The 15,327-nt window shown below is 40.5% G+C and overlaps 1 protein-coding gene across 2 annotated transcripts in view; it reads right to left on the bottom strand.

Moving 5' to 3' along the window:
- The window catches only part of cdon (cell adhesion associated, oncogene regulated), a 39,214-nt gene extending 24,226 nt beyond the window's left edge, over positions 1 to 14,988 (bottom strand). The window contains exon 1 of one of the 2 annotated variants that reach the window (XM_079621763.1): positions 14,533 to 14,988. The gene's annotated coding sequence lies outside the window, so the exon portion shown is untranslated. The remainder of the gene's footprint in view (positions 1 to 14,532) is intronic. The other variant, XM_079621762.1, reaches the window with a different exon arrangement.
- Between the last annotated feature and the right edge of the window lie 339 nt (positions 14,989 to 15,327).

Below are 15,327 nucleotides of genomic sequence, written 5' to 3'. Positions count from 1 at the left end.
TTGGCAAACAGGTGAAATAACTGAGAGAGCAAGACAAAAGGGACTGCAGTATGCATTCGAGGGATACATCCACGACATAATATGCAACCAAATAATTTCATCAAAATTGAAGCTAAAGCCTATCGCAAGCAGCAGCCGCCTCATACGCTGACCATTAGGAAACACACAAATTGAGGAACAGCGATGTTCATGCACAGCAGAGTAAGTGAAATGTGAAAATAATCTAATAATTATAAATCAAACAGCTTATCCATAAATCTTGTGGAATAACACTAACACCGGGAGAGCCGCGATCGGATTGGGGTACTCGGGGGTAGGCCGTCGATTAACAAAATGCTGAAATATTTTTTAAAGTATGTCAGTGAGCCTCCGCCTTGCCTTTGTCTTATTTTACGTTCAAATATATGCATTATGAACAAAGAACCATCATTATTTCCAAGCAATAGGTGTTTTTGTTAATCCTGTCGACATTTAGTTGTGAATGGGGCGTCCCACACTGCTTGATCCACGCCCGGCATTTCTCCCCTTGGCTTTTAGGTTTTGGGAAGGCAAAAAATTCCACCCCACTGTCCAAACTTTTAGTATACCGGGTATCAGATTTGCACAATTCATACGCACAACGCTTCGCCATGTTTCCCTCGCTCGAAAGCTTGCCAGACCTCCCGCGCCTAGTTATGGTTGCTAAGCCACAATTGGCCAGTGGCGGTTTTCGGGCGTGGCTTAGCGAAGGGTCAATTACTTAGCAATCATTCATAGCACCCCAAACACCTAATAGCATTATGCTAAAAAACACAACACATTAGCAACCACACTGCAACGCCTTGTCAACTACCCACAACACCTTAACATTGTGGTGCAGGCTTTGGATGTGTTAGATGTAGAAATCTAGGTAATTGTAGCATTATGAATAAATCTACCTTCCCAACATACATTTTAGCTACAATGTGACCTAAAAACTAAAGCATCAAACATACATATCATCTCCCCCGGCCCCCGCGGGACCACTCAGAGGAAGACGAAGTATGAAACACAGGAAATAATAAACTCTCCCAGCCTCCCGCTCACGCCCCCTCTAAACCAGAGGTCAAGGGTCACCGGAGAGCAGAAAGTCAGCGGGTGTCTGCCAGTCATAGCCCCACCCCTTGGGGTCACCCCAAAAAGCAGGGTGAGAAAAGGGGAGTGTGTCTGCACTTGACAAACCTAAAATACACCACGACAGGCAAGAGGAGATCAAGACAGACAGGCCTTCAATAAATCTACACACTTCTGTAATCTACACAAATTTCATAGAAACTTTACAAAAGTTAGTCTAAATTAAGCAGATCTCAAGAGTAAATGTGTATGAAGTGGCTATAAACGTGTGTGTACATGGTTTTTCAGCCCAAGGATTCTAAGTGTAGCATGTCTTTGTCCATGAGTCCCAACAAGCCCTCTGCAGTGCCCCTATGCCATCAGTGGAAACAATCTTTTCACTCCCAGAATAATAATATATAATTACAACAATAACGACAGCATTAAATTAAACACACAGACAAAGATGGGCAACATCTCCCCATGTGTATGCTTAGAAGGCGATGGTATTTACCCTTGGAGGGGTGGTTATAACCCTGGATCGAGATATCTGAGTACCGCTGTGCCTCTTGCTATCTCTGCAACAGATCTGGCATGACGAGGAAACACAAGCATCATTCCTATGTTTTATCTTTGTGCCTTTCTTTTGACATCCGCCTGTATGTGCAAGGCTCAGGGCAGAGAGACACTTTGTAGGATATCTGCTGTCCACCATCAGAGAGAGAGAGACAGGCAGCTACAACTAAATGCAGGCAAGAGAGACAAGCAGGGAATTAGATCAGTCTAGAGCCTTCAATAACAGAGATATAAGTATAGCGAGAGAGAGGGTAACGGAGTGCCGAGACATGTCTGATGGCAGAAGGGAAGGGAAGTCCCCTATACCTGCTGAAGATATATCATCATACAGGCCACATCAAAAGAGAAGATTAAGGGCAAAGGGAAAACATTGCAGAAGGAAGCAAGGGGCTAACAAACATTAACCTATTTATGTAATATCACTTTACTGATGACTCGAGCAAGAATGCTTGCTAATGCAGTTATTTAACCTTTTACTGAGAAAGCTTTCATCTTGGCCATCCATTCCTTGCTGGAAGAACCTTCCTAAAAGTATGGAACAGCTAATAACCATAAATTACCAGCTTTGGCCAACAAGAAACCATATCATTACACAATCAGAATATACGTTTGGCTTGATTTTCCAGCAGCCCTCTACTGAAACACTAACAGGCAAGGAATCTTCTTGTTAGCTTCTTGATTAGCTCTATTAAACAATTTACTGAAGATTAAGGATATTGGTAGTGTTACTGTTAGAAAATCATACACAGCTGATGTCCAGAGTTGTTGTTCTGAAAAGAGAAGAGCTAAGACTAGCATGAATTTCCATGTTGGTTGAGGCTGGTTGGCTATTGGTCAAGCTAGTGGGCAAGAGCATGCTGTTTTCTCTAGGTTGTGAAGCTGGTTGACCAACAAAGTATTTTCTTAAGCTAGATATCAAGCCTAGTGGGGACAATAGCCCTCCAGCATCCCATCCCATCCCAAAATGCAACATATGCTGGTCAGTAGGGGTATTTGATTTACAGGGACAGATCTCTAGTCAGTTTGCTTCCCTGGAGTCTCTCTGCCTCTCTGCATTCTGTTTTTGCATTTACAAACTCGAGTCAGGACTTTCTCAAGCCAGAAGAGAAAATACACACACGGAGTGCTTTTCTGAGAGGCTTCCAGAGAGCTTGATCCAAAACCCACAGGCAGTTGATGATCGTAAATCTATCCTTATCAGTTGTCAGAACAAAAACGGTTTTTCCCTTCTGTTTTCTCTCTCGAATGAGGGAGTAAGTCCAGGGTCATACCTGAGATGAGCCAAAGTACAGACTCATCTCATTGGGATGTCTAAAGGCATCTGTCGTTAAAAATGATATTTTCTACAGTTTTACCAAGATTCCAGACATTACTTCATGTGTAGTATAGCATACCTGAAAATAAGAGGTGGCCCTGATACCCTCATATCTGTATGTGGCACGTAGCCTCTGGAATAACATTCTGCTGGAATGCTGGGAAATCTTGCAACAAGATGGATGCAGTGTAAGCAGAAAATGACACAGGATGACAGCAAGGAATATAAACACTTCTGACAAAACTCTAGGTATGTGTGTGTAAAAGGGGCGGGTAGTACACCTGCAGTCCTTTTTTTTTTTTTTTAAAGGTGTTAACGGGAATAGATGAGTCTTTCTCTGCAGGCAATGCTCGATGTGTCCTCTGCCCAGATTCCTGCCTTTTTTAATAAACATGGACAAAAGACCCCACAAGGCTCTAAAGAACAGGTCATGACTGGTACAAAACTAGAGGCCTGAACATCACAGCAAGGAAACAAAGAAAGCTAGCAGTGGAAGATTAACCAAATGAACACAAATGCTTGTCTTAAGAAACAAAAAAAGAAGTGGTATGGCTATTGTCATTAGGGACTACAGGAAATAACCAAAAATAGAACACACAAAGCAGCAAAAACATGAGGGGCACTATAATGAGAAAGAGATCGAAAGACAGAGAACAGAAGACACCATGATAGCAGGAGAAGAACACAAGAGTGAGTGAATATCTTTTCTGATAGTCTGATCTGACCCTATGTGGTGAGGTTGATACTCTGCCATATCCTAAACCTGTCCACACTTGCCCCCCACAAACACTGACAGAGGAGTCGTTCTTCAAACATTCCACAGAGAGAGAGAGAGGGGTGAAGGAGAACAAATAAAGCAGCACAGAGGTTACAAAAATAAAATAAGAAAAATATGACACAAAAAGAGAGGTGAGAATAAATGAAGTAATCCCCTCAACAGTGAGAGAAAGAGTGAAAAAAAAGTGAGACAGGAAGAACAGGGAGACTGTGAGGAAGGGAGGGCCCGTGGGGAAAAAAAGGGATTCATCAGGAGGTGAATACTTGCCAAACCTCAGCTCATTCCCCCCAGATAATGCCTGACAGACAAACTCATACTATGTGAGCCTTGCTTGTAATCCTCCCAGTCTACTGACAGTACAATGTCTTGACTTGGTGCAATCAGAGAGACCTGGCAAGCAAGATACTGTAGGTCAGGAGATGGAGAAGGACTGTGAGACTAAAAGTGGGGGTGGGAAACAAGGCACAGTATGGATGGCCCGAGTGGGGCTAAAAACAGGCTACTAATGGTCCAAGTGGCAGGAATGAGGGCAGCTCCAGGCCATGCAGATGGGACTAATGAATGGAAATACTGGGCCTCTGAACTGAGCAGTGATTAAAGGGAGCAGACATTATTTAAAAAAAAGAGAGAGGAAGAGGAAGAGGAGAACGATCAGAGACATCTGTAAGGTACTAAGCATTCAAATTAGAGCAATTGCTCTTTCTTTAACAGTGAACCGAGATGGGAATCAGACTAGTTAGGCAGTGCCTATCAGTAAAAGGCAGCAGTGCCAAAAAAAAAGGCAAACAAGGTTAACTTTCAACTGCTCTCTTTAGCGTTGTAAATGAGTGGGTCAGCATGTATGTGTGTAGAAACATTACGTCAGGAGTTTGATGCTACTTTGCAGGCCCCAGCCATAAAACGCAGATTTTCTCTGTTGACAGGAAATCACATCAGAGTCTACAAAGTGCGGGCGACCTTGGGGTGAGATACTCATGGGGTGAGAGGGCACAGCCTGGGAGACCGCGGTGTGGTTAATAGAGAAAGGAAAGATGGGAGGATAGAAGAGGAATGAGAACAGAGGCCCCAGGGATCAGACAGTCACCTCTAACAAAGCACTGTTTACCAAGAACACACATCTCCTTCCCTCCTCTCTCCTCCCGGGGGGTTTTCAGAAGCAACAACCCTGTCTACCTCCGCCTACTTCCCATGAGTGCCAGGCCTCAGACCAGGGAGACAGTGCTAATTCCTGCCTCGGGCTGCTTGGCCTTGGTCACAAACACTCTGCACACAGATCACCCGGTGAGACAGGGTGGGAGGGAGACCCTTAGCCTCAGTACAGTACAGAAGAACCCTCTTAATTGGAGTTTGTTCTGTGGCGTCTTGTTTGCCTGGGAATAGAAGGAGGAGGTAGTGTGGAAAGGGAGGTGGTGAGAGAGGAGGGGTGCAGAGGTAAGGGGGGCTGTTTCCCAAGGTTTTCAACAACAGGGATTAGGCAGAGGACTGAAACTCAATAGGGTCGTCTCGGACACTGGAAATGGATCTCAGGGTATCCCGCCACACAAGGCCACATCCAAAACTGTGGCAAAGCAACACGCATAGCTAGCAACACCCACAGAATTGTGGGAGCCAAAGAATATCCTTCCAGCTGAGTTCACAGCTACTCAGAACCCTCGAGGGGACGTTTGCACACAGGAAGGGTAATTCTAAAAGAGAGGTGGAATGTTAGAGACAGGAGAGACAGCGGTTCTGTCTGCCCAGAGGGTATGCTGAGAGACAAAGTTGATAGGCAGGCTGTGCCAAGAGTGTCTGATTCATCAGGCAAGCAGTGGAGGATGAGAGCAAGTGTGGAGGTTAGAGTCAGCAGAGCATTAGGCTAGATGACTTCTTCACTAGATGCCAAGCACTCAAATTCCAAAAGCTTTGAATTGAGAAAAGAGTAACATGTCAGACCTGTGGCCTAGTTATCTGCACACGTTCCAAACATGGTGAGCTGTGGTTGCACATGTGGGAAATGCAGGTTTGAATTTGGACTACCGCATTCTCTGTACTCTTTTGCAAATTTAAATGTCTGGCAAATTTAAAGACAGACTTAAATTTTCAATAAGGCAAAGGCTGCAGAAAAGTTGGAGGCAGCTAGTGGTTTTCCATCTAATGTCTGCATATCTCTGCTCTCCTAGCTCTCTCTCTCTCTCTCTCTCTCTCTCTCTCTCGGCTTCTGCTTAGATTCAGTCCTCCCTCACACTCCTGGATTCCATCACCTCTCCGTCCATAACAGGTCCTGCTCAGTCTCCCGACGATAGGTCTTTGGCCTTGTACCAAAAGCACTCATAGGGCAGGCACATTTATTAGAAGCTGCAATTCAGAGCATGCACAAAACAAAAACTAGACGACAGCAGGACTTGAAATCATCACTGGAAAATCGGGAACGTCACCCTAACATTCATGCTGACCCAAGACTGTTAGAGATAAAATTCAACTCAGTAGCCTGTAGTGAACCAGTGTAAGATTACTTCTTTTTTTTATGAATTTGACACTCTCAAGGTCAAATTTCTTTCAAATTTCTTTCAAACTACACGTATAAAAAAAAGCACTATGTTTATTAACTCATCGAAATCTATATAACATTAATCAGATAATTATGCAACATTAACATATTAATACTTATATCTGCACAAAATGATGGAATGCACAAGTGAACTAATTACGTGCTAGTTTTGTGGATGCGCTTTTCCCGTAACAAAGTGCTGAAACACGGCAACTAAACCCAAAGAATTCACAACGTTTTAATAAAATAGTGTTCTCTTTATAATGTTATGTATGCCCCTATATGACAGTCCATAGTTATTAATGTGCATTGCTGTTTGCACTAAAGCTAAAGATGATCACACTGGTAAACTGGAGCTCTTTGCTACAGAGTTAATTAACTTTAACTTAATTAACTTAAAGTTATGTGAGATTATCTCTATGTAAGATTAATCAGATAATTATACAAAATAAATATAATATAACAACTTAAATCTGCACAAAAGGGTGTGAATGCACAAGCCAACTTGTGCTAGTCATGGAGGTGTGGATGCTCTCTTCCTGAAACATTGCGCTAAACCACGGGCGAACAAAGAATTCACAACATTCTTTTATAGAAGTGTTTTCATTATAATTTTATGTAGCCTATATGACAGACCTGTTTTGCACATGTTTAACTTAACTGTATTTTCCTTTTCAAAGTTATTCCAATAATATTTCAAGCAATTCAAAACCATGAGACGTGAACAGTGTGCAATAATACATTAATAATTAATAATAAATACATTAAAAGATTCATCACGAATATTTGATTAGGCTAAGGGTATAGAACTGTGATTTTCGACCATTGTTTTTTTCCAAATTGAAAAATTATCCTCCTGGAACAAAAACAAATAAGATCTAAGAGGCTGTGAAGACTGAATTATTCTTTCTGAGTGTGTTGAAACCCCCCCAAAATCATAAAGCCAACTCTCTGCCTTGTATGTACAAGCTTGAGAGCTCTGAAATAAATATCTACTCCAAACACCGCCTCTGACTGAATCTATTTAGGTTGTATAAATGTTTATCTGGCTTGTCTTGTAGTCCTGTGCAAGCCAAGGGGTCATGTTTTCTAGCGCTTCCAAAATAACAAAACAAATTGTGTGGTGCGAGTTCAACAAACGTGCTTGCCTGGATTGCAATCACTGGCTTCATGTCAGATTGTTAAACTCTCAGTCATGTTGGGCTTCAGCCGTTCTCTTAACCTGGAGTTGTGAGCAGATTCTGGACAGTGGCATCAGTTGGTGCCAATACCAACATAACCTTCATAAAATGTCAAAATAAAAATAATACAGCTTGAATTCGGTACATTTGCAATACACCTTCCGACTGCTGCGAGGACAGTGGTGGCACATTGGTTTCAGCAGATGGGGAAAGCTTTAAAAGGCCTCATTCAGAGTACAAATGGATGAGGTTTTAAGAACACAGACCAGGAAGCTTGTCTGTCTCAGAATCATAAATATTATGCATCTCCCATCCTGTATCTTAATCTAATCTGGGCTGTACTAAATAGATGGGTCAGACGCGTAACAATGCAGGGCCTTCTTTGGGCTAACCCCTGTAATTAATTCCTGTTTCCTGAAGCAGTTGAAAAAGACTATAAATGACTGTTTAACTCTGTTCCCCAGAGGGGCTGCCTCTTCCCGCATTGCGAGGCTCAAAATGGCACTTGCAACCACAGCCAACTACAGTAGTAGTAGTACCCACAGTGCCTTAGGCCCTGATCTGCCAGTTATGCAGACCTTCCAAACAAACAGTCTGTTTGTCAGGAGCAAGGGGGAGCCAGCCACGGCCGCTTTTGCCTTAATATAGTCCTGCTGATCTGTTGCCTGGCTTGAGCTGTGGAGAAAATCCATGTCAGATGTTGCTTATGGGCTGCAGTGTTTGAAATAGAAAGCTGTGGTGTAGCTGGGCTGGTACTAAACCAGTTGAAAGAAAATCAAGAAAGGGTTCTGACTGCTCGCGGGGCTGGACTGAGAACAGGAGCTGGTGAAGAAGGGTCAGTTCAGGAAGTCTCAGAGAAAATAATCTTAAAAACAGGAAGGTGCTGAGGATGCAGAAAACCCCTCCTACATTCGGCACAAGGTCAGGGCTCCCCTGTGAACGGTTTAGAAATTCAACTCAAACATTGCCACGTGCATTCTCTAATTGCCCCAAATATTAGGAAAGTCGATCGGTGCATAGTTAAATAATGATGAGAAGTGCATTCATCTCAATAAGTGTCAAAAATAAACAAATAAATGAACAAATGTAATGATCAAACATGCTTATTTTGAATTTATAACTTTTTTTCCATTTAGAAATACCTGTCAAACTAATCTGAAAAGACACTGGTTTCACAAACAAAACATAACTGTGTTCTTCAAGGTATAGCAACAACTCTTGGAAATGTAACTGTTACAACCTTATGTTTTAACTGAACAACCTGATAAAATAAGATTAGATTACAGTGAAAATATAGTCATTCTTTAATGAAAAACATGTTTACCGGTAGTCATAAACCTACCACACACAATGAAACATAATTTGTTTAAATGACAACACCTATCACAGGAGTAAACTTCCTAGTTGTGTTAACTTACATACACCGGAATCAAAGTGCACCTTTGATGCTCTGAAACTTAAACTATTTTTATAGACTGTGTGTGCACGTCATTAACTTTTTCTTTGCTCTCGATTAAAAGTCGTAATTATGTTAGTTTTGTATTTGCGAAGCTGTAATGACAAAGCTGAAGAGAAAAATATTTTAATATCTATCTCAAAGGTGAGCAGAAGGTACAGCTTTTCTGTTTAGTATGCCAATTAATTATGCGTAAAATCTAAGGAGTAGATTTTAAGGATGGGTCTACATTTTCTGTTTAACTCCAAGGACATTAAAACTATGATGGGCAATGAATCACGAGAAACAAATTCTTATTGTTGCCTCAGACCAGTGGGAGACGACCTTGGCGTCTCCGTCTAGTGAATTCCATTGTGTTAGGATCATCTTTTTAGAGCAAAATTTGCTCTAATCTGTTGAGCGAGAGGCAAAACCTGTGAGATATACCATTCACCCGATGTACATAGCTGCTGGACGGTATCCATCACCGCTACCAGGGCCTTAAATCACATCAGCAAAGCTTTAGCAGCCAGCCGTAATCCTTCTCCAGTTCCTATGGTTCCCTTTAAAAAGGATGGCGGCTGTCAGCTAACCCGAACTAATGAGACCTGGACTTCAGGGATTAAAGGCAATTATTCCGGGTGGTGGACCGACTCAGTATCACTACAGTTACGGTAGGTGAAATGTACCATCATGAAATCTTCCAACTCTATGAAATATCCTTTATCCTATTTGAAGTCAGACGTCACGTCGCAATTAAAAATAGCCTCAAATTTGTTTGGTGGTTCCTCTAATCAGAATGAGGCTGATTAAGTATGCAGTGTGACGGTATGCTTGCCACACCGCATGACCACATGTCCTGTCTGCATGGAATGAGGGCAGGGCAGGGCATTATATTGAAAATCCATCATATACATTACTCACATTGACCTTCATAAAATTAAGCAACAGTGTATTGGTTACAAATGTAAACAAATTAGATCACCTATATAAAACTAAATTTCACTTCACCATCTATGGCCAATAGCTAATCTCAGAATGACGCTGAGAGCAAAGTTCATGGCCCAAAGCTAAATAAACCTTCAAACCAAACCACACAACCCTACGAAATCACTTTCCCGGGGTGGGGGTAAAAAAAAAGCTGCCTAACATCTGTTGGGCAACAGAGGCTGGGCAGAGGATGAATCTCTGAATACTGAGTGCCCCCTTACTGAGTCTCCAACTTTCTCTCTTTCGTTCAAGTCTCCCACGCCAACACACACGGACTGCCGCTTAAAGCTACTCAAACACATTCATCACTCATTTTTAATGTGCATTTGGCCTGCCCACAGCCCAAACATGCACAGAAAATTGCAGAAAACGTATTCTGAATTGCTCAATCCACTTTTATGAAAACTCGCCCGCCTCCTCCTCCCCAGTTTGATCTTTCACAACAACCACAGTCCTTACTACTGAGACAAGGTTTGTGCTTGCCCATGTATTGTATATCAACCCATAAACTGCGACAAAATACGACAGACCACCAGAATGACTGGAAAGGCCATCACTAGGTCCGAATCATTACACATGCTTACATTCAAATTGGCCACTTAGCATACCTTTTCAACAGCCCCATGTGTTTATCATTACCCAGAACTCTCTAAACGGCCAAACATTATTCTAGCGCTCTAAATAGAACTGCAGCGTTTAGCTCCAGTCTGCACTGGATAACCGATGCCCTTCTAATGATTTATAAATGCTGGTAATTAGTGAAGGAACACTGATGGGTCGTGACTTTACAATCACAAAATGTCATCAAGCCATTTAAATGTTATCCCTTAAAACTCATCTTTGATCACCAAAACGACATATTCAAATGTTTTTTCTTTGAGAAAAAAAAACGATTAATGCTTTAAAATAGCTTGAATGTTTACACCCTTGCCTTATTTAGTATATGCGGTTCTATGAATATGCAACTGAGCCCCGCCTCCACTCACTCACACCAGCTCAGAGATCCACTCGTTGATGATCACACATTGACCTGATTGGTTAGAAGGTATTTTGCGATGTCAGAAACACCAGCGATTTCAAACTGCTTTGGTTCACTGCAGTTTTAAGGAGAAAATACTCAGCAACAGTGTTGACTTATGAATTTGCACATGGTTTGTCTTAAAGCAAATTAAAAACATCACATAGACATATAAACAACACTAAAAGCTTGATTTTCACCACAGGGGGACTTTAATTTAGGAAGCTACGTAAGAGGGCTTTGACTACAAACGTGAAAAGGAACAAAACGGGAAAGCAAAATCAACTGAAGACGAGTACTTCAAGTTATCTAGCATGATAAATGGTAAATTGTGCGAAAAGAAGTGTTTTTCCAGGGCAACACTCAGATTGAGAGCATGGCTTCTCTGAAGGTGCACACCTGTGGCCCAAAGCGTCAATGAAAAATATTCAGGAATATATTCTGCTTTCTGGAACATCAACTCTTCCAGGTTCTAAGTGCAGCCCCTATGTAAGAAAAGTCAGTTTGAAACAGTGAAGGCATACGGGGCCGGGCATCATTCTAGTACCAGGCAGAAAAAGGAGATCTCATCTATGATGTGGGAGCTTAATAAACACTATCAGTAAACGATCAAATGTGACTGAGGAAGAGGACCGGAAAACTTCCTTTTCATCCTTCTCTTTTTAAGCTGATAAAAAAAAATAAGAGGGTCATGAAGGTATATTCAAAGATAATACTTGTAGATACATAGGCATGATCTTTTATAACTACATAAATATACAATATTTTATGAGAACTGTATTTTTCTGACAACAAAACAATACGGGTTTCTCAAACAGAGTGACAGCCTTAAACTAAAACTAAACAGATAAAGAAAAGAAAAAAGTTAAAAGAAAAAAGAAACAAGGTATCAAATTAAATGGGTTCATTACTATGCGAACAAACTGATTCCCTAGAATGAATCAATTTCTAATGCTTTATGATGTTTCATAATTTCAGCTTACTCGACACGAAAATGTACAGTTTTGAAGACAGCTGAGCCATTGTCAAGATGCTGAAAAAGTAATTACATTTCTACTCGCTTTGATAACAGAAAAAGCAAAAAGAAGGCTACTTCCCAACATGAAGGGAACGTGACATCCTGAACTGTACAGTCACATGGGAATTGAGAGCAAACCAAAAATATGACCGAAACAACAAAACTAAAACTTTCTACCACAGCAATACATATAAAACACAACAACTCAAGCTGTATTTTGTGGTTATGAACTCTAAACATTGTTTTATCTCTAACTAGAGCGACAGGAAACAATTTAGACAGTTCCGACTGTGCAAAGTGAGATTTTATTGTGTAGTGATTATGTTTATGATGAGATGATAAGCATATGTTTAACCCATCAGCATCTTTCTCGACACACTTTACGATAGAAGATCGTCGGAAAAAATGAGAGCCAACAGGTGAAAGAGTTCCTCAACATTCCTGCATGGACAAAAATAAAGACATGATAAAAGTTCACTCCGCTGTCCTACAGTCTCTCATCCCTTAATTCTCTACACCTTTCACATGTCCCATAAAATACAGCAACGTAACTGCACAGCATTTTTCAGCTAAATGTATGGTTTGGTAAAAGGCTGTGAATGTGGCGAAAATTTAAATAAATAAAAAAATCACATTCTTACGATCATTCATTACACTTGCCTTTCCCTGGACAGCACTTTTTTAAATCTTTTATTGTGTTGGTATCTTGAGACGATCTCTCAGTCTCTTTCTCTCCCGAGCAGAAAGCATGAGGGCTTTGTTACCCAGCAGTCATGTTGTCCTAACCTCTCTTGATCACACAAAAGCCACTCACATGCCACATGTAGGCATCCATTTACGCCTCTTTAGAAGCAGAAGATCAAAAGAGTCATTACGCCCACAGGAGGAACAATACAGAGATACAAACCTCTATCTGCTCGCGGAATCATAAACATAAGTATGCAAATAAACAATCTTTTTTTTTTTTTTATAATCTACAAAAGCCTTTGACTATACCAAAGATATGACAACCCATCAAATATAAGACAATCTATTACTTACACTATGACAATTAGGAGACATTGAATATGAATTTGGGTTAGTTTTAACCTCTAAAATATCGACATATTTCCTTAAATCAATTTAAGCCAACTTATCATCACGCCTAAAAATATTAGTAAATTCCAGCAGTTTGTCTCTTTTAAAAAAATGTAAATGTTTTCATCTTAAGCATATTTCAATCAATGCGGTATAGTCTGAAAAAAAAATTGGATCTGAAAGGACTGAAATTTAACTAATAGGTCATTATGACACTTGTGTTGTGTTAGTTAAATGCAGCTCTAAAATAACCAATTCTGTACATTCTCTATTCCATTTTTCTATTTTATTGTCTTTCGTTCTACTGCTAGGCCTATTTATTTTCCAGAAACAAAAAAAACCCATGGGTTCTGTCTCACAGGTATCTCGTTTCAAAGAGCCGAGTGTTTGGGGTCTGACTAATATTGTGGGGTTTGTTTTCCATCAAGAAATAGGCTAGCTCAAATCGAACAGCAATAGAGGTGAAGAAATTACCTTCTTTCCATGTTATAGAAATGCATTCATTACGTAAGATGGATGACACTTCAGAGGAATGCCAGCAAAAAGCAGTTATGTTAAGTGATTATGCACACTAAGGTTTTATTTACGCATTCAACAGACAAATCTTCCCTAGAAGACACACAAGTGCTTATGGCCAACACTAACAATACAAACAATACACTTGTCACAGAGAAAAACATTTCCAATAGTTTTATGTTTTCATATTTACATAGATAAATCTGAGTGCTGCTGTCAAGGCCAACAAGAATATTACGTTGTGTTTATACGGTTATAGTTATGATTAAAGAATAAAAAAACTAAAGTCAACTCAGGAAAACTGAAGTGGTTTCATTCATGGGATAGAACGTTTTTTACACTTGCCACTTTTATACAGGAACAGTTTGAACAGTCTGACTCTAGAAACTTTCAACACAGTTTACATATTCCAACATAAAATGTTTTAAAAGTACTCTCTGTAAACTTGCATTTACACTAAAAACTTGGTTTACACACTTCACTTATAAACTTTGGGGGGGGAGTTGTTTAATGCACACTTTTTACATTTCTGTTTCTACATCCTTTACAATTACAATTTACACTGTACAGTGAAATACATTGTTTCTGCGCTGTCTACACTTCTGTACATCCTGTACCACTCAAATAGTTTGTTTTAACTCTTCAAACTTGATTTCTACACTTTAAACTTTGTTTGTGCACTCTTTACAATATGGAAAGAGGGTTGTTTATGTATGCCAAAACAAAACTTTTTCACTTGGAACTTTATGCCAATACATTACACTGACATCTACACCGTTTACAGTGACGTCGAGTTTGGTGTAAAACTTTGTTTTCACATCTGCACGTTCTGAGGGGAATAGGATCTTTATGCATCCCAGAACAAAAATCATATTTAACACTTTACACTTTCTCCTCATCTATGGTGTTTGCAGTGCGTCTCGTGCAGGATAAATTAGTGAATACACATGAACTCTTCGCACTGTTACACACTTCAGCGGAAGAAGCTCTTCACTGTGGCGGTGTGTGGAGCCTCTCCAAATGTTCTTACCTTTTACAGGAGGGCAAAAGCTGCGGGCAGCCGGACACACTAGCAATGAAACACATTCTCTTGATAGCAGATCCGTACGGGGCCCTCCATTAGACGCGGGCGCAAAGTGCAAAACAACGGGAAAAGGAGTAACGATATGCCGTTGCGTTGCTTTCTGTCCAGGACGTACAGACGCGTGACCGCAGCCGAGTCAAAGTACGTACTCAAACCTTCAGGTCCCGGTGAAGTTCGTAGTAAGTGAACCCTACTCGTCTAACTGTTTCACTTTGTCTTCTCTTTCCCCTGCACACATTTACTCTCTCTCTACTACTACTGTCTTTTTCTACACACACGGAGAGTGAGAGAGGGGATCATATTGCTCTGTAGCTCGTCAGAGCAGGAATGTTCCAGCCCTACAGCAGCAGGGCAGAGCTTCAGTATGCAGGGGGTTGCCCTACTCTAGTGTGTGGGTGCGTGCGTACGCGCGCGCTTTAATGAATATTTGCACCATGCCCAACATTACCCCAATCATCCTGAGCTTGCATTTGCCAAACTGGAATCATTTTCACTTCAGTATTTATTTAAATTTAATTCAGTGATATTTATATGCTTGGTTTTTAACTAAACTAATAAAACAATACCAGGATTTAATAATAATAAAAAAATGTAACACTTTACAATAAGGTTTGTTACAAAAAAATACATGTTTGTAAAGTACATAAAATACAGTAAAATATTATTACAAATTAAAATAACTGTTTTCTATATTAATATATTTTAAAATGCAATTTATTCCTGTGATGTCAAAGCTGAAGT

Source organism: Phoxinus phoxinus, assembly GCF_949152265.1.
Source record: "Phoxinus phoxinus genome assembly, chromosome: 8".
Classification (NCBI taxonomy): domain Eukaryota; kingdom Metazoa; phylum Chordata; class Actinopteri; order Cypriniformes; family Leuciscidae; genus Phoxinus; species Phoxinus phoxinus.
This window is presented reverse-complemented; position numbering and strand designations above follow the sequence as displayed.